Source organism: Rhinatrema bivittatum, chromosome 3 (assembly GCF_901001135.1).
Source record: "Rhinatrema bivittatum chromosome 3, aRhiBiv1.1, whole genome shotgun sequence".
Lineage (NCBI taxonomy): Eukaryota > Metazoa > Chordata > Amphibia > Gymnophiona > Rhinatrematidae > Rhinatrema > Rhinatrema bivittatum.
In genome coordinates, this window is record NC_042617.1 from 39,075,676 (window position 1) to 39,096,526 (window position 20,851).

Here is a 20,851-nt window from a genome sequence, read left to right on the forward strand (position 1 = left end):
TACGCGCACCAGCACCCTGCCGGCACGAAATTTCCTGGCACAGCGACAAATGGCCACTGTGCCGGGCACCTCTAGCCACGCCATGCCCCCGGACTGCCCTGCCCCTTCCCCGCCCCTTTCCTGAGGCCCCGGGACTTACATGCGTGGCCGGGCCTTTGAAAATTGGCCCGGCGCGCGTAGGCCCAAGATTTACGCTCGTACATCTTTTAAAATCTACCCCTCTGTTTCTATGGAGGTGAAAGGAAAGAGAAATTTGGATTCAGAGACAATGAACACAAGCTATGACGATTTTACAGTCTGGGGTACTGATGCTCAGACATTAAGGAAAAAATACACAGGACTGCTTCTACGACTAAGTCCATAAGCAAATCACGTCAAACAAAAATGAATGATACATGGGGGTAACCTGCATGGCGCGGCAGATACTACCATGGGAAGCTTGCTGGGCAGACTGGATGGACCATTGGTCCTTTTATGCCGTCATTTCTATATTTCTATGTTTCTATAAGTATAGTCTATGAGGTAGATGTTCAAAGTAGAATATCTATGTAGGTTAGCTGGATAAGACTTATCTGGCTAACTTACGTGGGATATTCAGCAGCATAGCTGTATTACTGTATTTGCTGCTACTTAGCTGGATATTGGACTTATCCAGTTAACTTAACTGGATAAGTCCAATAAATAGCACTGCTTTAATCCACGCATTCCCTGTCCCTGAGATGTCAGACTAAGTATCTTCTTAGCAGGATAAGTGACTCATCCAGCTGTAACTGGATTTTCAGTGGCTACCACTTAGCCGCAAATGTCCTACATATGCAGCTAAGTAGCTTTTGAATATCAGACACTATAGGTATGGGTTCTTTAATTTACTTTTCCAAAAGCTAAAAAAAATGCAGCAACCAGACCACCACTACCAGAATATTCATATGTAACCCCCTCCCCCCCCCCAACACACACTTTCAATATCTTCCTGGACAGTGGGGTACATCTAGTAGGGCTGTGCATTTGTCTGGAACACATTTCTTTTTTTTTTTTACAAAGAAATCAAGTTTTGGTTTGTTACAAATGGAACAAACTGAAAGTCATCTGTATCCAAAAATAGCTGGGATATCCACTCTCCCTGTCCCCGCCCAGTAAACAAATTACAGGGTCTCTCCGACCTCCAATTATTCCTTACATGGGGTCTACAGTGTAGAAAGGGGCAGGAGTGATCCACAGTCGCTCCTGCCCTGCGGGCTCCTGAAGCCCAATGGCACTGGCCGGCCCTGAAGCCGGCACCATTTTGTTTTACGACCGTGGGTTTTTGGCCATAAGACATGAGTGCCAGTCCCAGAGACAGCCGGCATCATTGCGGATCGGGACCCAGCGGGGTAGGAGTGACTGAAGGTGACTCCTGCTCCTTTTGATACTGAGCCTCCATGGAAGGGGTAAATGGGTCCCGGGGGATGGCAGCGGAGGGGCCCAGAGAGGCCTCACCTTACCTGCAGAGGAACCGACTCACTTAAGATAGTGGGGGAAGGGAAGTCGGGAAGGACTTGGTTTCATTACATTTTTGCTTTTTTTTCTTAATTTAATTTTTATTTCGGTTTGGCAAATGAACTAAAACAAAATAAACATCAAGACAGCAACTTTCAAAGCAGCACATGGGCGCACATTTGCGTGTGTGTGTCGGCCGGCGCCCAGTGATGTGGCTATTTTATAACTTGCGCGTGTATAGGCGCGCATAATATAAACTAGCCTGGCCGCACGCACACGGGCGCCAAATTTTAAGTGGGTGCTCAAATCCCGCTTATACCATGTAAATCGGAGGATTTTAAAAGGGGTGTGTGCCCACACCATTCCCAGTTTACCAGTTCACCCACTTAACAACTAGATCCTCCAACCTCCCCCCCCCCCCCCACCCCCGGTTTGATAACGTACACTCCCTCCAGTTACCCCAGACCCTTTAAACCCCTCAGAGATGGCTCGATCCTTTTATAACTGACACGTCATCCATAGTAGAAGTAAAGTTACACGGCAGGGGGCCTTGGCGCGCGCCGGGGCGCGTAAGTATTTACGCACACATCTCTTGGCCAGGCCCTGAAACGCCCCATCCAGGCCATCCCTAGGCCCCTCCCTTTTTTGGAAACTTTTGAGATGTGCGCGCCTTGGCATGTACGCATGTATGTGGGCACTTTTTAAAATACGGTTAGCGCCCACAAGTCCGACTTCTTCGAGCGTCCCCTAATTTCGGCATATGACAGGCTTTTAAAATTCACCTTTATGCAAACCATCCCGTGGAGATAATGCTGCCACCCCTTATGCTATAACTTGGGGATCTTGCTGTCACTCTAACTTACTTCCATACCCTGGACTCTACACCTCTTTCGGGTCTTCAAGCCACTCTTTCTTCTGCTTTGACTCACTATCAATGCCTTGGGGGTTTTCCAGCCATTTTTGATGCTTTGTTCCCCTTTCATGTGCCTTGGTCAGTTTATACCATTCTTTATTTTTATTTATTTATTTAACATTTTTATATACCGATAGCCGTTTACACATCGTACCGGTTTACATGAAACAATATGGAAAGCCACAAAAAGGGCGTATCCTTTACATAAAACATAGAACAGTGATTAACATAATAACTAGTGATTAACAGAATAAAAAGAGATCAACAAGATAAAAAATAAAACATCAAATGCTAACTTTGGTTCAGCAATTAAACCTGGAAGATAATAAATATATATACAGCTTATATAGGTACGAATGGCATATTTACATTGCGAGTAATTGGCAAGAGGTTCAAGGGGGAGAGAGTTCATTTGACAGGTGATTAAAGGGTAAAGGTATAAGATCTGGAGAAAGGAAGAAACACTAATGGGAGAGCGACTGAAACAAGTTGGGAAGGGGCACTTGGGAAGCTGAGGGTGAACAGAGGTAAGTCAACTGAAAATAGCCGAGGCGTTGAGGAATTTAGGTGAAGGCTTGCTGAAACAGCCAGGTTTTTAATTTATTTTTAAACTTGGGTGTAAAGGTTTCAGTGCGGAGTTCATGTGGCATAGAATTCCAGAGGGTAGGGCCGGCCAGAGTTAACGCTCTTTTAGTAGTAGAGGTAAGTTTGATGAATTTCAGGGAGGGTAGGTGCAACGTTCCTTGAAGGATAGTCCGAATGGGTCTCGTTGAGACGTGAGGACGGAGCGGGGGGATTGAGCCAGTGCGTGTTTTCATTTACAATGGATTTGTGAATGAGGGAGAGAACTTTGTATTGTATTCTTGAAATGATTGGTAGCCAATGTAACTCTTTCAGAATGGGTGTGATGTGGTCCCTCTTTTTGGAGTTTGTAAGGATGCGGGTGGAGGCATTCTGCAGGAGTTGATGCGGTTTGATAATCGAAGAGGGGAGGCCAAGTAACAGAGCGTTGCAGTAGTCTAATTTGGAGAAAATAATAGCCTGGAGTACCGTTCGGAAGTCGGAGCCATGTAGTAGGGGTCTAAGTTTTTTAATTGTGTGCAGTTTAAAATAGCAGTCCTTGAGAATTGAGTTTATGAACGGTTTTAGAGAAAGGTGATTATCGATGATGGTTCCGAGGTTACGAGTGTGAGATGAGAAGATAATAGGGGGTGTAGAAGGAGGAATGTTAGGGGAGGAGTGGGAAGTGGAGATGATGATTAGCTCTGCTTTTTGGGGGTTTAGAGCAAGGTGCATGTCAGTTAGGAGTTGATTGATGGAAGACAAACATGAGTCCCAGGTTTGGAGAGCTTTCTGAAGTGAGTCAGTGACGGGGATGAGAATTTGAACATCATCTGCGTAGATGAAGTGGTCAAATCCCAAATTTGTGAGGAGGTTGGCTAGAGGGAGCATGTATATATTAAACAATGTAGAAGATAGCGAAGAGCCTTGGGGAACGCCTCGGTCTAGGTTGATAGGGTCTGACTCGTGGTTGCCAAGGGACACGGTATAGTGTCGGTTTTGCAGATAAGATTGTAGCCAAGCGAGGGCAGTTCCAGTGATCCCAATATTAACAAGAAGGTTTGTTAGAATGTTATGATTGACTGTGCCGAATGCTGCAGAAATGTCAAGCATAGCTAGGAGATAGGATTTGCCATTGTCGATCCTTTTGAGAAGGGTGTCAGAGAAAGGAGCAGGGTTTCCGTGCTTAAATGTTTACGAAAACCGAATTGTGAGGGGGAGAGAATTTTATGTTGGTCAAGATAATTGGTGAGGCGCACATTTACTAGTCTTTCTAGTACCTTGGACAGAAAAGGCATATTTGAGATGGGCCTGAAATTGGTCTAGGTTGGGTTTTTTAAGGATAGGATAGATATTGGTACTGCTTTGCACCTCTTTTAGTGAATTGGGTTTTCATGCCACTGTTGATGGTGTCCTTTGCCCCTTGGGTTGTTCCTGCAAGCATGGATGGCTACTTTGCACCTTTCATGGTACTTTGCTGTCTTCATAATGCTCTTTGAGTTATTTTAACTCTCTAATGGTTATTTGGGTTTTTTCCTGCCACCTTTGATGCTTTATTCCCCCTTCATGGTGCCTTGGGCTTTTCATGCCATTCTTGGTGCCACTTTGCCCTCTCATACTGCCTTGGGATATTCATGTCACTGCTGCTGGTGCTCTTTGTTTGTCTTTGGGAGATATGCTGTGCTCTTACAACTCTTGCTGCTGCTTTGCCCCTGTCTTTGCCTTGGATAACTCCTGTCACTGCTGGATCCACTGGGCTATTTGCGCCACTTTTGGTGTCCCTGGTGCCTTGAAATGCTCGTCTCTCTTCTTATGATGTCTAACCACAAGTTTCATTACAAATGATCAGAAAACCCCAATCTTGGAGCCCAAAATAGGTTGCATTGCTTCCCCCAGTGACTTTAATGGAAAACAAATGAATGAATATAACAAATGAACAAATATTTATTTTCATCTGGTAACCTACAAAACGAATAAACAAAGCAAAAGTTTTGCCTCTGCACATCTCTACCAGAAATAGGGAGGTCAATATTTTAAGACATTTAGACAGATAGGGGCAGATTTTAAAACCTATGGGGTAGATTTTAAAAAAGTGCGCCTTCACGTACTTTTGTTGGCGCATCAGTACGCTGGATTTTAGTAGATATGCGCGTAGCCGCGCAAATCCTGGGTCGGCACGCGCAAGGCTGCCGATTTCGTGTAGCCGGCGCGCGCCGAGCCGCGCAGCCTGCCGCCGTTCCCTCCAAGGCTGCTCCGAAATCGGAGCGGCCTTGGAGGGAACTCGCTTTCACCCTCCCCTCACCTTCCCCTCCCTTCCTCTATCTAACCCACCCCCCCCCGGCCCTATCTAGGACCCCCCCCTACCTTTGTCGGGGGATTTACACCTCCCGGAGGGAGAAGTAAATCCCCGCGCGCCAGCGGGCCACTAGCACGCCGAGACGGGACCTGGGGGCGGTTCCGGAGGGCGCAGCCACGCCCCCGGACCGCCCCGGGCCGAAACCACGCCCCCGGGCCCGCCCCGAAACACTGCGCCGATCCGACACGCCCCCCGACACGCCCCCCTCGAAAAACCCCGGGACTTACGCGAGTCCCGGGGCTCTGCGCGCGCCGGTAGGCCTATGGAACATAGGCGCACCGGTGCGCAAGGCCCTGCTCACGTAAATCCGGGCGGATTTACGCGAGCAGGGCTTTTAAAATCCGCCCCTATGCGTGTGGCCTACATTTCTGTTTTTATTTAGGAGAGTTGTGGGTGGATCCTTGGGCCGGTGGCAGATGACCACGCCCCCAGGGGAAGATCCCGAGAGGGACCACCGGTCAGGCTCAGAGTTAGGAGACAGACACACACTAGTTCTTTTATTAGACAGTATACTGAACCACCAAAGGTGGCAGTAGTGACCTGGAATGCCCGGCTGGGCTGTAGTCCCTCAGATACTGGAACAGCGATCCCTGGAGGCTGAGCTGTAGAGAAACTGAAATATAGTGAGTTGGGAGGGTATGCAGAGTTCATGTACCGAACCTGATGGTAACACTCACACAATGTCTCATAGAAGCCCAGGAGCTGGAATGAAGTAGGCCCTCGAGGAGTGAGTTCCTGGTTCCAGGGAAAGCTCTGAGAGTGCGATGGTAACTCACAGATGTAGTAGGCAGCGTGAATTCCGAAGAAGTCCGGGAACGAGGGCCCTCGAGGAGCAAGTACCAGTTCCAGACTGCAACCTACAAAGTAAGAGAGACCAAGGCCCCCGAGGAGCGGGTACCCCTGGTTAGTCCGATGAGGCAGATTAGCGTAGATAGAACAAATTCTAATCCGTTATCCTTATCCTTGCTAACTCGAGTTATTAGCAATTCAGAGATCTTTAAATATTTGAAGCAGATGATGTCATCTCAGGGGGATGCCCCTGAGGTTCGCGCCACTTCTGGTACTTGAGGTGGGGCTGCGCCGTGCGCGTGCCCCTAGGCATCAAGTCAACATGGCGAATTGCAGTGTCGGGCCGGTCCGGGGACGCCGGACGAGGACAGCCAAAAGACGCCGCGGCAGCCAGCCTTCCATCAACCCCGGAGGGAGTCGCCAGTGCGGTTAGGTAGGCAGAGTGGAGACGTCGGGCAGCGATGGTCGCAACAATTTGTGCACGCATGCTATAAAATCCGCACATGTTATAAAATCCAGGGTTGGCACACGCAAGGGGGTGCACACTTGTGCACCTTGCGCGCGCTGAGCCCTAGGGGAGCCCCAATGGCTTTCTCCATTTTTGGAGTGGCCTCGAAGGGAACTTTCCTTCGCACCCCCCCCCCCACCGTCCCCTCCCTTCTAAATTCCCCTCCCTTCCCCTAACTGTCCCATCCCAGCCTGAAAAAAAAAATACCCCGTACCTTTATCCCAAAAGTTATGCCTACCTTTCTGTAGATCCCTTCTCCAAATTATAGCTGAGGCCCTCTCAGCCTTGCATTTGGCGCTCCTCAAATCCTGTAAAGCATTCCCGCCAACCCTATTATCAATTTAAAGAAATTGTATATCTTCCCTCCACTCTTCCAAGATTTACGATCTAGGCAGTACACACACACACACCCTGGATCCCCTGGATCCCCCCCCTCCCCAGAACTAACTTTAGCCAGATAACTTGTCTACTACCCAGCCTATTCTTTTTGGACCTTGTAATTGCTATGTCTCGCTGTAACACTCTCTGAGCTCTGTGATGGAAGAGTGTGAAAGAAATACATGATTATGACATGACCAGTGAAGCAAAACCTTCTAAATTCAATCTTTGGAGGACTTGACCTCCACCCACAATAAATCATCCCAATTTAAGACCTGTCATGAAGATTCACATAGGTAAGTGCATTCCTGATGAGCCTATGTTCATTTTGTTGCAGGAAGGGAATAGTGATCATAACCCATAGAGTGTTTCAGTGGTGGCAAGAGGAAGGCCCTGCTAGCAGAAATCACTCGGGGAGCAGGAAAGCCATGGCGGTTCTGCTGGCATGAAGGAGCAACTGTCTTTTTTTTAATAATAACCTGATGATCCTCCATTTGAGACAGCCTGCTTCCTAATTCATTGAAGCAGGACAACAGATCTAGTAATTTTTCGTCTTTGAGATTGAATTAAGTTGGGGAGGGAAGGCTATGGTGGCCTTGTTGCAAGCACCCCTATTTCACTATTGATGCAAACATACCGCTACCCCAGAATAATAAAGTACGGCCCATTGTAAACAACCCTTAAGAATGGAGAGAACTGTCATTTTTTAATGCAGTTCCCCCACCAGAGGGTCTGAGCAGTGAAGCAAAAGTGCTGAAAGAAAATGTCTGTGTCCCCTGTTGTCCTTGAACGGAGCCTTGAAGAGAAAGAGCTACAACTGCAATTGCTACATCTGCCATTTCTGCACTATCCAGTTGCCTTGGGATTGGGTTAATTAGGGCAAGAAATGATGAGGATATGATAGGGTAATCAGGTGATGACATGTGATTAGAATCATGAAGAAAATCTGAGGCCTAACTTGAAGCAGGCAAACTCTAACCTGGATCGAATTGTATGAAATGTTCCGCTTTCCCCCGGTGTCGCCGGGGAGATTGTCAGCAGATCCATTGCGAATTTTCCGCAAAGTCACCGATTCGTCAGAATCCACGCTGAATCTGCCCGCTGCAGATCCCTCAAATCAGGTAACTGTGCTGAAGCTCCAAGGCATTCGCTTCTCCTTTCTTTTGTTCATAGTTTGCCAGACAAATCTGACAAATCTACAGGCTTTTCAGGGGTTCGTTAATCTGGCTTGTAATCTCTCTCTGTGTGTGTCGCATCCATTTCCGTGTCCCCTGTTTTTCACAAAACTCCAGTCCGCACTTTCTGCTTTTAGAGGCCAAACAATGAAACCAAATCTTCTGTGAGGGCCCCTGGCTTCTGCCTTCCACAGTGGGCTTTAAACACACGCAGTCCATACCATTCCCAGTCTTTTCTGGCGGAAGATGACCATGAATTTGAGGTGCAGGCAGGACTTCAGTTGGATCATTCTGCTGAGTTTTATTTAATTCCTAAGGAGATATTAGTATCTTAAGGTACTGAAAGCTTCTCGGCCAAAGTGGGAGCATGTGCGACATGAATACCAGGCGAAGGACTGCGGAATGGGCTCAGAAAACGTAAATTTTTGATTTTAAGGGGAGTGCGATTGTGATAAATAGCTCATGTCCTTTTTTTTTTTTTTTGTAAGAATGAAAAGATACATAAATAAGATTTTTAACTGGGCAGCGATCTGATCCCAAAAGCCATGGCAGCAACTGGAAGCCAGTGCTGGCCTCTGCCAGATTAGAGGTTTGGCAAATAAAATCCACCAAAAAACGAGAGCCCTCAATATTATGACAAAAGAGAAAGGAGACTGAGCGATAGGAATTTATGAAAAGGAAAACGGTGGAGTCAAACAGGGATAGGTAGATATTTTGAAAAGTCTAGCTAGGGCTGATGCAGAGTTTTGCGATAATCAGCAGGTGGTGCCATTAAAATCAATTGAGCTGGAGCAAGGCAAATCTGAAAACCCCCATACCAGATGGCTGGAAGATTCCAGAGGATAACAGGGTATTTCGGGTCACAAAGGAAGTTTTTTCACTCTGTTGCCGAATTTTGTCTTGGGGCTTTTTTTGTTTTTGTTTTGTTTTAAATCTTCCTTTGCATTATCCCTACGGGAAGGCATCGATTTGACTATTAACCATGCAAAAATTTGAGGCTAGAATTAGCCTCTTTTTTTTTTTAACTCTGTATATTCAATTATCAGTTTTGTTGAAATGAATCACTGTCTTTTTTTTTTTTTTTTTTACATTTGGAAATAGCTTGACTTCCCTATTCCCCGCTGGACACATAATTCTGATTTATACATATAGTTAGCTTAAAGGAGGGGAAGTCTTAAAATATTTGTTTCAGACTTTTTGAAAATAACATGACTACATCAGCTGGATGCTTTAGTTAATAAAAAAAAAAAAACCAACCCTCACAAAGAATATTTGCACTAGCGTCTGTCTCTTCATTTAGAATATTTGCCTCAGCATTCAGTATTCAAATTATAAGGATGTGCACATACAGTATTTTGATAGGTTTGTTTGCCATTTTAATTCATTGGTTTTGGTTGGCAAGGTCATTTGTTTATTATGTTATGTCTAATTTGTTTCCATTAAAGTCAATGGAGAAAGCAGTGCATCCTATTTTGGACTCTAGCATTGGGGTTTTCTATCCAAGGTTAATGAAACTTGCAAGCAGGCATCAGCAGCAGAGGGAACATCACTCTGAGACAGACTGGGGCTGATGCAATATCATGCACTCAGCCTAGCGCACAGTTTAACCAGCGATTGGACACGCATTTTGGACGCACTAGGCTAACACCTGATGCAATAGGGGGATTAGCGCGTCCAAAACACGCGTCCAAACTCACGCCTAGCTAATAGCGCTCATCACACATAAATGCCATGTAGATGAGGCTATTAGCTATTACCCTGATGCCAAAAACGCCCAACGCGCACTTTTTAACACATCAAATTTAATGCCAGCCCTGTGGTCTTGCAGCGTGTCAGGGGCTCACTACAAAACAAAACATTCTGCTTTCTGTGGTTCCACTTCCTCCTACTTTTAGTATTGTCACGATACTAAGTAGGAGGAACCGCAGAAATCAGCAACATGGAAAAAAAAAAAAGACTTGATGGCAGCCAGTGTAGGCAAAAAGGATGCTCAATTTACCAGCGTCCGTTTCCCTAAACCGTGGCTGTGCATACAGCCACGTCTCCTGGGCGCCTGATGCCAAGGATGCTGAAGGGATGCACACTTCATCCCTAGCATGTCCTTTTTAGCATGGCACCTCATGACCATACTGCATCGGGTACCCAGGAGACCTGACTGGGCACACATTAAAAAAACAGGTGCCCAGTTTTTACACATGGCTTATCAGCCCCTAAGCGTGGAGAAAAATGGCACCTATAGTGTCATGAACAGCCCAAGGCACAGAGAGGCAAAGTGGAACGGTGTCCTCAATAACCCAAGGCACCCAAAGAGGGGCAAAGAGCGCTGACACTAATGGCATTAATACCCCAAGGCACCATCAGATGGGTAAAGCAGCACATGAAGACCTCAAGGTACCACAAAAAGGGTCAAAAGGGGCATATGGACACCCCAAGGCACAAAGAAAGGGAGAAAGGGCACCAATAATAGTGGCAAAATAACCTCCAACGATACCAAAACATGAACAAAGGGAACCAGCAACAGCAGCATGAAAACCCCAAAATACCAAAGGGGACTAATCATTGGTCAAAGTGCAGCAGGAAGAGTGGCAAGAAGATTCCAAGACACTGAGCAAGGGGTAAGGCAGGAAGAACGGCGGCAGCAAGAGCCAGCGAGCACAGTGGCACAACAAGCACAGCGAGGCGCTGAACCGAGAGAGGCGGGGTGGGAGGAGCAGGCCAGACAACAGCAGCAACAGATATCCAGAGAGGGGCAAAGGAGAATATGTTTTTTCTTTTCTTTTTTTAATTGGTTTGTTTTTGTGGCCAAAGCACCCCATGCAACCAAAAAAGAGGCAGGGCAGCACAAGCAAGCTAGGCAGCAGCAGCAAGGTAGCAACTGGCAGCAGCACCGCAAGGCGTTGGGTACGAAAAGTATGGGCACTGGTTCAGTACAGCTGTGCATTCAGTTCCCCTGCCACTCGCATGGAAATTCAAGGAGACCCAGCAGAGGGAGGTTTATCTTAATGGAGAAGAAGTTAGAACCAAACAAGGAGTGTACTCTCTCACATGTGTGGTTGAAACAAAACAAGTGGAGAGACCAATGATTAATCACACTAAATGTGCCATTTCACATTTTTCTTCTAAAATATTTTCATTGATTAAAATATTGGCATCAGGCATGGGCCCCCAGAATCAGCACAAGTGCAGCTCTGGCACTGTGAGCGGTCTTGGGGTAGACAGAGAACAGACTTTAGGCAGTATTCTGGCAAACCTCTCTTAAACGTCTTTATTTGGGACCAAAACAAACAAAACAGCACTGCTATTCTTCGCAATTCAACAAAATATGTGCAATATTGCAACTTACAGTTCAGCTGTTTTCTCTTTCTCTAGACTTTCTTCTCTCCCCTCCTGGGCCCTGGCTTGTTATACTCCTTTCCCAGAGGCCTCTGCCCAGGACCAGAATTCTCTGCTTAATCAAGTTTAAGGTGGACTGGGCCAGATCTCTGGATCCAGTCCTTTAAGGTGATCTGGGTTTTCTCTTGTATACTCCTTCAGAAATCCTCCCCCTCAGCTCAAACATGTCAAATTGAGTACTTGTCCTTACTAGGGATATACTCTTGAAACCGTTGGCAAAACCATTTTCCTTCCCTATGCTGGTGCTAGCCAATCTTCTTGGGTTTCCCTATCCCTAACCCCAGTAAGCCAGGTTCAAAGGGTATTTAAATGCCCCAACACCACTGGGTAGGGAAACTTGGGGAGCACTCTCTCCTCTACTGTGACTTGTCCCATCATAGTTGTCAATACCACCTGGCAGGTGGGATATTGCTGCTGATCCCCTTATTTACAAGCGTCACCTTCTCCTCATAGATAATCTACAACCTTTGAGCTAACTCCATCCTAATATTAGATAATTTCAATTCTTTGTTCAAAACATGGTGCAAAGAAAATGGTTTTGGATACATTGGAGGTTGGGACCATGTATGGAACAATAAACAGTTATATGGAAAAGATAGCATACATTTGTCTGTGGCAGGAAAGGGGATGTTAAGCAAGAAATTCAAATCATACTTTAGGCATTTAAACTAGAGAGCAAGGGAGGTGGCCAGTGAAATTGGCATGTCACCCCCAGTCTTTACAGGAAGTGAGAGGTGAAAATAACAAAATCAATCACCTCAAAAAAAGCAAAAAAGGTGACTACAAAGAGCAGTAAACCATGGCAATAAAGTTGAAAAGTTATAAACACAAATGCTCGTATTCTGGCAGACTTGACATTGTTGCTGTTATGGAAACTTGATTCATTGAATCGCATGATTGGGATATGGCCATCCTGGGCTATATCTTGTTAAGAGAGGACAGAGAATTTCAAAAATACAGAGTTTGTTAAAATGGGAATGGACCTGGAGGAAGAACTGGAAAACTGGGAGAAAATGGGTGAGGTGGAACAACAGTGTGCCAAATTAAAAGGAGCTATTACAAAGGCAACAAATCTCTATGTTAGAAAAGTAAAGAAAAGACTGAGGGAAAAGAAACCAATATGGTTCTCAAAGGAAGTGGCTGAAAAAATAAAGGCAAAAAGAACAGCATTCAAGAAGTACAAAGGATCCCAAAAAGAGGAAGACAGGGAAACTAGTGAAAGTGAAGGAGATGAAGAAAAAAATCAGGAAAGCAAAAGGTCAGGTGGAAGAAAGGATGGCCAAAGAGGTAATGCGAGGTGACAAAACATTTTTCAGATATAACAAAGAAAGGGGGAAGGCTTGAGGTGGTATAGTGAAAATTGAAAGCTGACAAGGAGCAATGTATGGAGAAAGATGAGGAAATAGCAGAAATATTAAACAAATACTTCAGTTCAGTGTTCACTAAAGAAGACCCTGGAGTTGAGCCATTGCTGGTCCAGAAAAGGGCAACCAAAATGGTGTGAGGTCTGTATCAGAAGACCTATGAGGAGAGGTTGAAGGACCTAAATATGTATACCCTGGATGAGAGGAGGTGCAGGGCAGATATGATACAGAACTTCAGATACCTGAAAGCTTTTACTGATGCACGATCTTCAACATTTTCTGTTGAAAAGGAAACTAGAACTAGGGGTCATGAAATGAAACTCCAGATGGGAAGACGTAGAACCAACATCAGGAAATACTTCTTCATGGAGAGGGTGGTGGATTCCTGGAATGCACTTCTTGAAGAGGTGGTGAGGACAAAAAAAATTCAAAAGGGCATGGGATAAACATTATGGATCCCTAAAGACTAGAGATTGGAAATGAAGAAAAGTGTGCATGGGGAGTAAACCTGCACCCTAACAGAAGACATGTGGATTATTACCCTTAACCAATTAGCTTGATGTTTGTAGGCCAAGTCTAAAAAGCAAAACATGTTCAAGCAGTATTGTCTAAATTATCATAAAGGCTGCTCACGCTGGAAAACCAATTTTGTAATCAGTTTGACAGTTGATTGGTTTAGATTGTAAATATTGCTACCCTTAACTAAGACTTGGGTGTAACTTGCATGGAGTACTCAAAAGAAACATGGGGTAACCTGCATGTAGCAGTAGTTGCTACTATAAGAAACTTGCTGGGCAGACTGGATGGACTATCTGGTCTTTTTCTGCCGTCAATACTGTCACTATGTTTTGAGTGTCTTGCTGCACCCTGAATCTATCAAGGCTCACTTATGACAGTTATCCAGTTCAACTGGGATCACAAAATTCGAAAGTCCCACATGTGGACCATCCACCAAATTACAACATTGCATTTTCTCAAAACTATTCACCCATTCTTACTCCCACTCTTCATTCTCCCATTCAGACAGACCCTCCTAAAATGTTCTCTTACTCCACAATGGGAGCATGCCTGTTGTATTAGTTCTGCTTTGACTTCAACAGTCCCTACAAAGGGTTAGCCATACCCTTCCTGTGGTGACTGCATTCTCTTTTGCGCTGCTTTGCTAACTTGTGCTCCCATTCTACATACTCCAGCCATAGGCAACTCTCATCAGTATGATCATCCCTGCTTGTCAGTGAATGTATTAGCCTTTGGTGTTATCTGAGTTACCAGGTTGACGTCCATTGTCTCACTTCCTTGTTATCGGCAGTTTCTGTCCAAATGTCCTTGCTTCCCACAGTTGAAACAAGCAGAGTAGCCCGATGGCTGTGCTTTAAGTATGGAGGCAGAGTTGTCCAGCTCTGAGGACTGTTTGGGTCCTATGCTCTCACTGCCACGATATGGAGCCTGTGCGAGTTGTCTCCCCAGTCTCTACACTACTTCCAGCATCAGCTGAGCCTGATGAAAGGCATCTGCTACTTCCAAGGCTTTCTCCAGGCTGAGCCCTGGGTGTTGACACACCGAATTCTGCATGGGTCAGTTCAGATTATCCAGGAACTGCTCCAAAAGGACCTGATTGGGTACCTTGATGCTTGTTCTTACCTCAGGCTATAGCCACTTCCATCTCACAGTTTTTAGCACAAAACAGCACTACTGTTCTTCGGAGTTCAACAAAACAAGTCTTAAAACTTACAGTTCAGCTGTATTCTCTTTCTCTAGACTTCCTTCTCTCCCCTGGGCCTCCTGTTCCCTTCCTGAGCCTGGCTAGTTATACTCCTTTCCCAGGATCAGGGTTCCCTGCAGAATCTGGCTTAAGGTGGACCAGGCCAGAAGTTTGAAACCAGTTCTTTAAGGTATTCAGGGGTTTTCTCCTGTACACTCTTTCACAGGGGAAATTTATTTTTTATTGAATTTCAACATTACATGCTGTTAAGATCCATCATATAAATGTAAATTATCCATATGAAATACACATTTATCTTCATCTAAGATAACCAAAATTGAACTATCTTCAACAATCATTATGCAAGGAAATTAGAAATACACATCTATATTAGTGGAGCAGCTAATCAGGAAATAAACTTCAGAATAATATTTGTCTAGCCCTCAATTATACTAACTAACTTCCCTACCTATAGGGCATTTTTAGGGGTGTGAGTTCAGGTACTCCCTTAACTGCTCTGGATAATTAAAAATATAACGAGAATCTTGGTGAATAATTATACAACGGCAGGGATATCTTAAAATAAACTTAGCCCCCTTCTGTAAAGCCTCTGCTCTCATCCCTAAGAATCTTTTTCTATGAAGTTGTGTTACTCGGGCTATGTCCGGAAATATTTTTATACATTGCCCATAAAACTTTTTGTCCTGGTTCCTAAAAAAGGATCTCAGAATTGCATCTCTCTCTGTCAAAAATACAAATTGAACTATTAGTGTCGCTCTCAGTGAGATATTTACCTCAAAGGATTTTTCTAATATATCTGTTAGACTAATCTCTGATTCCATTTCTCCTTTTGGAATATTTAATCCTTCGTCATTATAAACAGGAAGATAGTATATCCTCGATACAGCAGGAATAGAGGAATCTGTATATTTTAATACATTTTTTAGATAGCTGCGAAATAGATCTAATGGGGAAATAAGATTTATCTTCGGGAAATTAAGGAATCTTAAATTCGTACTTCTCATTTGATTTTCAATACTCTCTATTCTATCAAGGCATATTTTCTCAGATTTTATTAAATTAGTTTGAACCTCACTATTTTTATCTACCTTCTCTTTAACAACTTTCAATTCTTCTTCTATTTTTCCCACCTTCTGTTCCACTTTATGGTTCATTTGTAATGCTTGTTGAATTTTATATGACATGTTATTTATTGATTTATGCATTTCTACAATCATTTCACCAATTTCTTTTAAAGAAAATTCTCTCGCAGTTAAAACCTGAATTTCACCTTCCCCTTCCCCCATAGTGTCCTCCAAATCAGGTATGCTACCCTTCATCTCTTCCGTTACCCTGGGGCCTATTTCCACCAGGCCCACCGGAAGCTCAGCTGTTTCCTCTGAGCTCCTCTGGATAACGGGATCTGAAGATGTTGTAGATGTTAAAACCATAATCCTGCTTTGCGGAGATACAGGTCTTACGGGAGCCCCGGGGCTTAACGATGTTTCGATGAGCTTGGGGGTCAATTCTAGCTCCATATTAAAACCCCCTGCAGCCATCCCCGAGGTTGAGGACCTTTTGAAACTCTCCTCTATGCTTGTCTGATGAACACCAGGAAGTGGAGTTGAGGTTAATTCTTTGACCCTTGCTTTTCTTTTGGTGTGTGGCATCATACAAGTACCACAAAGGAAGCACCAAAATCGACAATATCCTTAAGTATCTAAGATGTATATTTCTATGGCCGCCGGATTAATTATTTGAAGAAAACTGGAAGGTAAATACCTCTACGATGTTCAAAACTTCCAATCAGAAAGAATCCTGACCTTCTCCCGCCTTCTCCGGCCTAAGCCGGCCAAAGCCGCGCGCTCTGAAGGGGCGCGCGGCTTAGGTGACGTGCCGACGGCAGCATCGCGCCGCTACAGCAGATCTTTTTATGCAGGGATGAGCCCTCCTCCTACAGTCCGGGAGCCAATCAACAGGTAATACATAGAGGCTTACCAGCCAAGGGAAAAAGAAACGGAAATGTTCCAGTGGCAGCTCAACGCCGCTACAGCAGATCTTTTTATGCAGGGATGAGCCCTCCTCCTGCAGTCCGGGAGCCAATCAACAGGTAATACGTAGAGGCTTACCAGCCAAGGGAAAAAGAAACAGAAATGTTCCGGCAGCCCACAGGGGAAATTTAAATCAATCCACAATCCAAAATTAGAATTAGAATGTAGATGTTGAAGAGGACTGGGGGAAACACTGAACCCTGGGGTACTCCACAAGTGAGATCCCTAGGTGTGGATGTTTTGTTGGCCCATGAAACAGACTGTGAATGGTTGGTCAGCAATGATTTCAACCATTCAAGAACAGAGCCCTCAATACACTCTCAAGCACTGTAACAGGAGTAGGTGTCAAATGTGGCACAAATGTCCTAGTATTATCTGGAGGGAGTTGCACTTGGTCAGCACTGCATGTGAGGAACAGTGTATTCAGGATAGTCTGCTGCCGAGTCAATGATTTTCTGACAGTGGCTTCCTTGTTAACCATGATAGTGTGATTTTTTTTACTTGATTGAGGACAACAACATTGTGAGTTCTCAAATCAAAACAAATCACCAACGTTCTTGGCACTGATTAGTCATCTAAATTGGCAGGCTCAGGAGAGAGGACAAGAATGAACAGAATGGTGATTTATTTCACCACAAGCTGATCCCTCTAGAGCAGGACTGGTGGTTAGAGCAGTAGGCTGTGAACCAGGGAAGCCAGGGTTCAAATCCCACTGCTGCACCTTGTGACCTTGGGTAAGTCGCTTTACCCTCCACTGCCTCAGGTATAAACTTAGACTGTGAGCCCTCTGGGGACAGGGATATACTGTAACTACAGTATCTGAATGTAATCCATGTTGATGTGCCTGAAAAGTGAAATATAAATCAAGCAAATAAATAAATAATGTCCATGTGTTTCACGCATGGTCAATGATGTCACTTAAGTGATGACATGCGCTGGAGTATTATGGACATGATAGGGGGGTCATGTTCAGTAAGGAGGGTAGTAGACAAGTTATCCAACTAAAGTTAGCCAGATAACTTGTCCCATATATTCAGTGGTATAAAAGTCCCACTGAATATACTAGTCTAAAGTTGCCTGGCTACATGTAGCCGGATAACTAAAAAACCTAACTGGCTATGTTTGTGTGGCTGGATAATGTGCTAGTTAACTGGATATCTTTAAAAGATAACATGCAGTCAAACCCTTAAAAGAAAAGGGTCTGCCACCTGATCTCCCCCCCCCCCCCCCCCCCAAAAAAAAAAAATGTCATACATAGCCCTGTCAGGCCATGCTTCCTGCTCTGCCAAACCTGTGATAAACCAGCAGAAGTCCCCGGGTTTATAGACCCGGTCTCTAGGCCCGGTTTTCGCAAACTATTAAGATGGGGCTGCCGCCCTTCTCCCTCCCCACCCCCCTGCAGTGCTGATATGTAGTGCTGTCCCCCCAGTCCACCTGACCCTCCCCATCCTCCCAATGCCTTAACTTTTCCTGCTGGGAGCAAGGGACTCACTTCATCACTCCCCGCACCTCACGCGCTGCTCTGAATGAGGCAGTGCTGGAGGTCCTGGGTGTGGGGAAATTGGTCCATCCCTATCCTTTTTGTATTTTTGATGCTGATTTCTTTGAGTTATGAGTACACATTAACTAGTGACTCAGTGAAATTAATTTCCTTTGCTGATCTAACATCAAAGGGAGAGGTTGCTTCCCTGAGAAGGAACTTGCAGATCGTCAGTATCCAGAGGAGGGATGACTTACAGCCTTCCAGAGGAGAAGAAGGGAAAAGGGGAGAAAGGAGTTGGGATGGACCTCCAATAGGGCCCATAAATGTCTACTGGAAATTTGGAGAAGAGGAGAAACAATCATATCGTTCTGATAGTAATAAGGGAGAAGAGGAGAGTAACTTGGTGCCATTCAGGTACTGTGAGGAAACTATGGAGTTCAGAGGAGAAAACTACAAGGAGAGGCAGGAGATAAATGACTGTGTATTTAAACACCCAAAATTGAAAAAACTGGTGGGATATGTGATAAAATTACAAACAATATATCAAAAAGGAATCACATATAACAACGTGAATATAGCAGGCTGGGTTCACCCTCATAAGTGAGTGACTATACATATACACTCGAATGGTGTTTCAAATCTCTTATGCACTTATATGTGCTAGCACTCTTATTATAATCATAGGGTGTCCCAATTTTTTCTTTTTTTATAATTTTTTTGTTTGAAAATCCTTTTTGTTCAGAATCACGTTAACATATGCCATTCTTGTAAACACAAAGAAAATTACGAAATTTTTGAAAAAGGTAGATTACCCCTTTTTTTCTTTCTAATATCACTTAACCACGGAAAAGTACACTTATCTTTTCCAGGAAATGGTTTAGAGCAAGTGGCTCGTCAGCCTTGCTCGACCAAATGCCCGACACCGCTGGTGTTTCGAGAAACTCTTCTTCGGGGGCCTTGAAGTCTGGAAGAAATGACAAAAGCGTGTTAAGCACTCACGCCACCAATCCTTACCAAAAATATTGTCAATAACTTATGAATTAGAAATGGGAGAACCAACTCCTGTGTTATACGGCATAGAGTGGGATCCGCCATTTTAAAACTGACGTATTTGAGGCTATGTACTGCCTCAAAAACCGGCCAATCAGAATTGAACCTCAGCAAACAAAAAATCTGATTGGAAGACTAGAGCAGCCCTTTAAATCAGTGATGTCCACTCGATGGCTTCATTCATACCACGGGGGAATTCGGTGCCAAGTTTAAAAATCCATCTTTGCTCCTTATAATTGAGCAAAGATTTGGTATCTCCCCATCTGGTATTTTCCGGGACCATATCCAGAATGGTCCACTGAAGATCTATAAACTCGTGGCTGGCTGCCAGGCAGTGTTTTACAATTGGTGCTTCCACATTGCCTGTATTGTGTCTGCTTCTATGCTCCCTTAAATGTATTCTGATCGATCTTGACGTGCAGCCAATGTATAGTAAGGGACAAGGACATTGTATCAGGTACACTACGTGATGCGAATCACAATCGGTGAAAAATTTCTTCGTGTGTTCAAATTCAGTGATTGGATCCTTCCAAATCCCACCCGTTATTGCATTCTGACACATGTCGCAATGGCCGCAAGTCCCATGTAATACATTCCAGTGTTTATGTATGCTTTTAACTATGTCTGATGCACGATTGGTAAATTGTAATACATATACATCTCGAGGTTCAATTTTACATTGTTGATACAATAGAAGTGCTTCTCTTGGAGAATATAGCGCCCTTTTGTAGGCTGCTCGTATAGCTTGTACAGGATAACCTCTCTCAAAAAAACGCTTGGCCAGATCGTATGCCTGGTGTTTAAAATCTTTCAATGATGAACAGATACATCGTAGATGGAAAAATTGGCCCACTGGGAGGCCACTTTTAAATGCTTTTGGATGAAAATTCTGATATTTCAAAAAGTTGTTCCTATCGATGTCCTTCCAGTAAAGAGTGGTGCAAATCTGATTTCCATTTTCAATAATCATGATGTCTAAGAAAGATAGTTGTTGATTATCCACTGTCGATGTGAATTTCAGATCACTGTCTATAGTATTTAACCACAGCAAAAATCGCTGCAAATCGGATGGATCTGATGTCCAAATGAAAAAAAGGTCATCAATATACCGAATCCAAAGACATGCATTCTGAAAAAAAGGAGATTTATAAATTATCTGTGTCTCGAGTCTGTTCATCACAAGATTAGCGATGATGGGGGCAACTGAGGACCCCATTGCGATACCATGGGTTTGGAGGAAAAATTTCCCATTAAAGAAAAATAATTGCGCTTCAATATTAGCTCGGTTAGCTTTAACAAAAATGATGTTGGAATTCGATGAACCAAAGAGGATATAGTTTCTTGCACCACTTCTAGTGCTACAATGTGAGATACATTTGTGTATAATGAAATGACATCCATAGAGACCAATTGTGTTTGACCCAAAGGTAATTCCATTTCAGAAAGGATTCTCAGAACATGTGTAGTGTCCTGAACAAATGACCGTGTAGTTTTAACAAATGGTTGAAGGAACTTGTCCAAGAATATAGCTAAAGGTTCCAGTAAGGAACCATTACTAGAAACAATAGGTCTTAACGGTGGTTTGATTAATGCTTTGTGTACTTTGGGAACCCCATATAATAATGGAATTTGAGGAAGGAGGACAGTCAAAA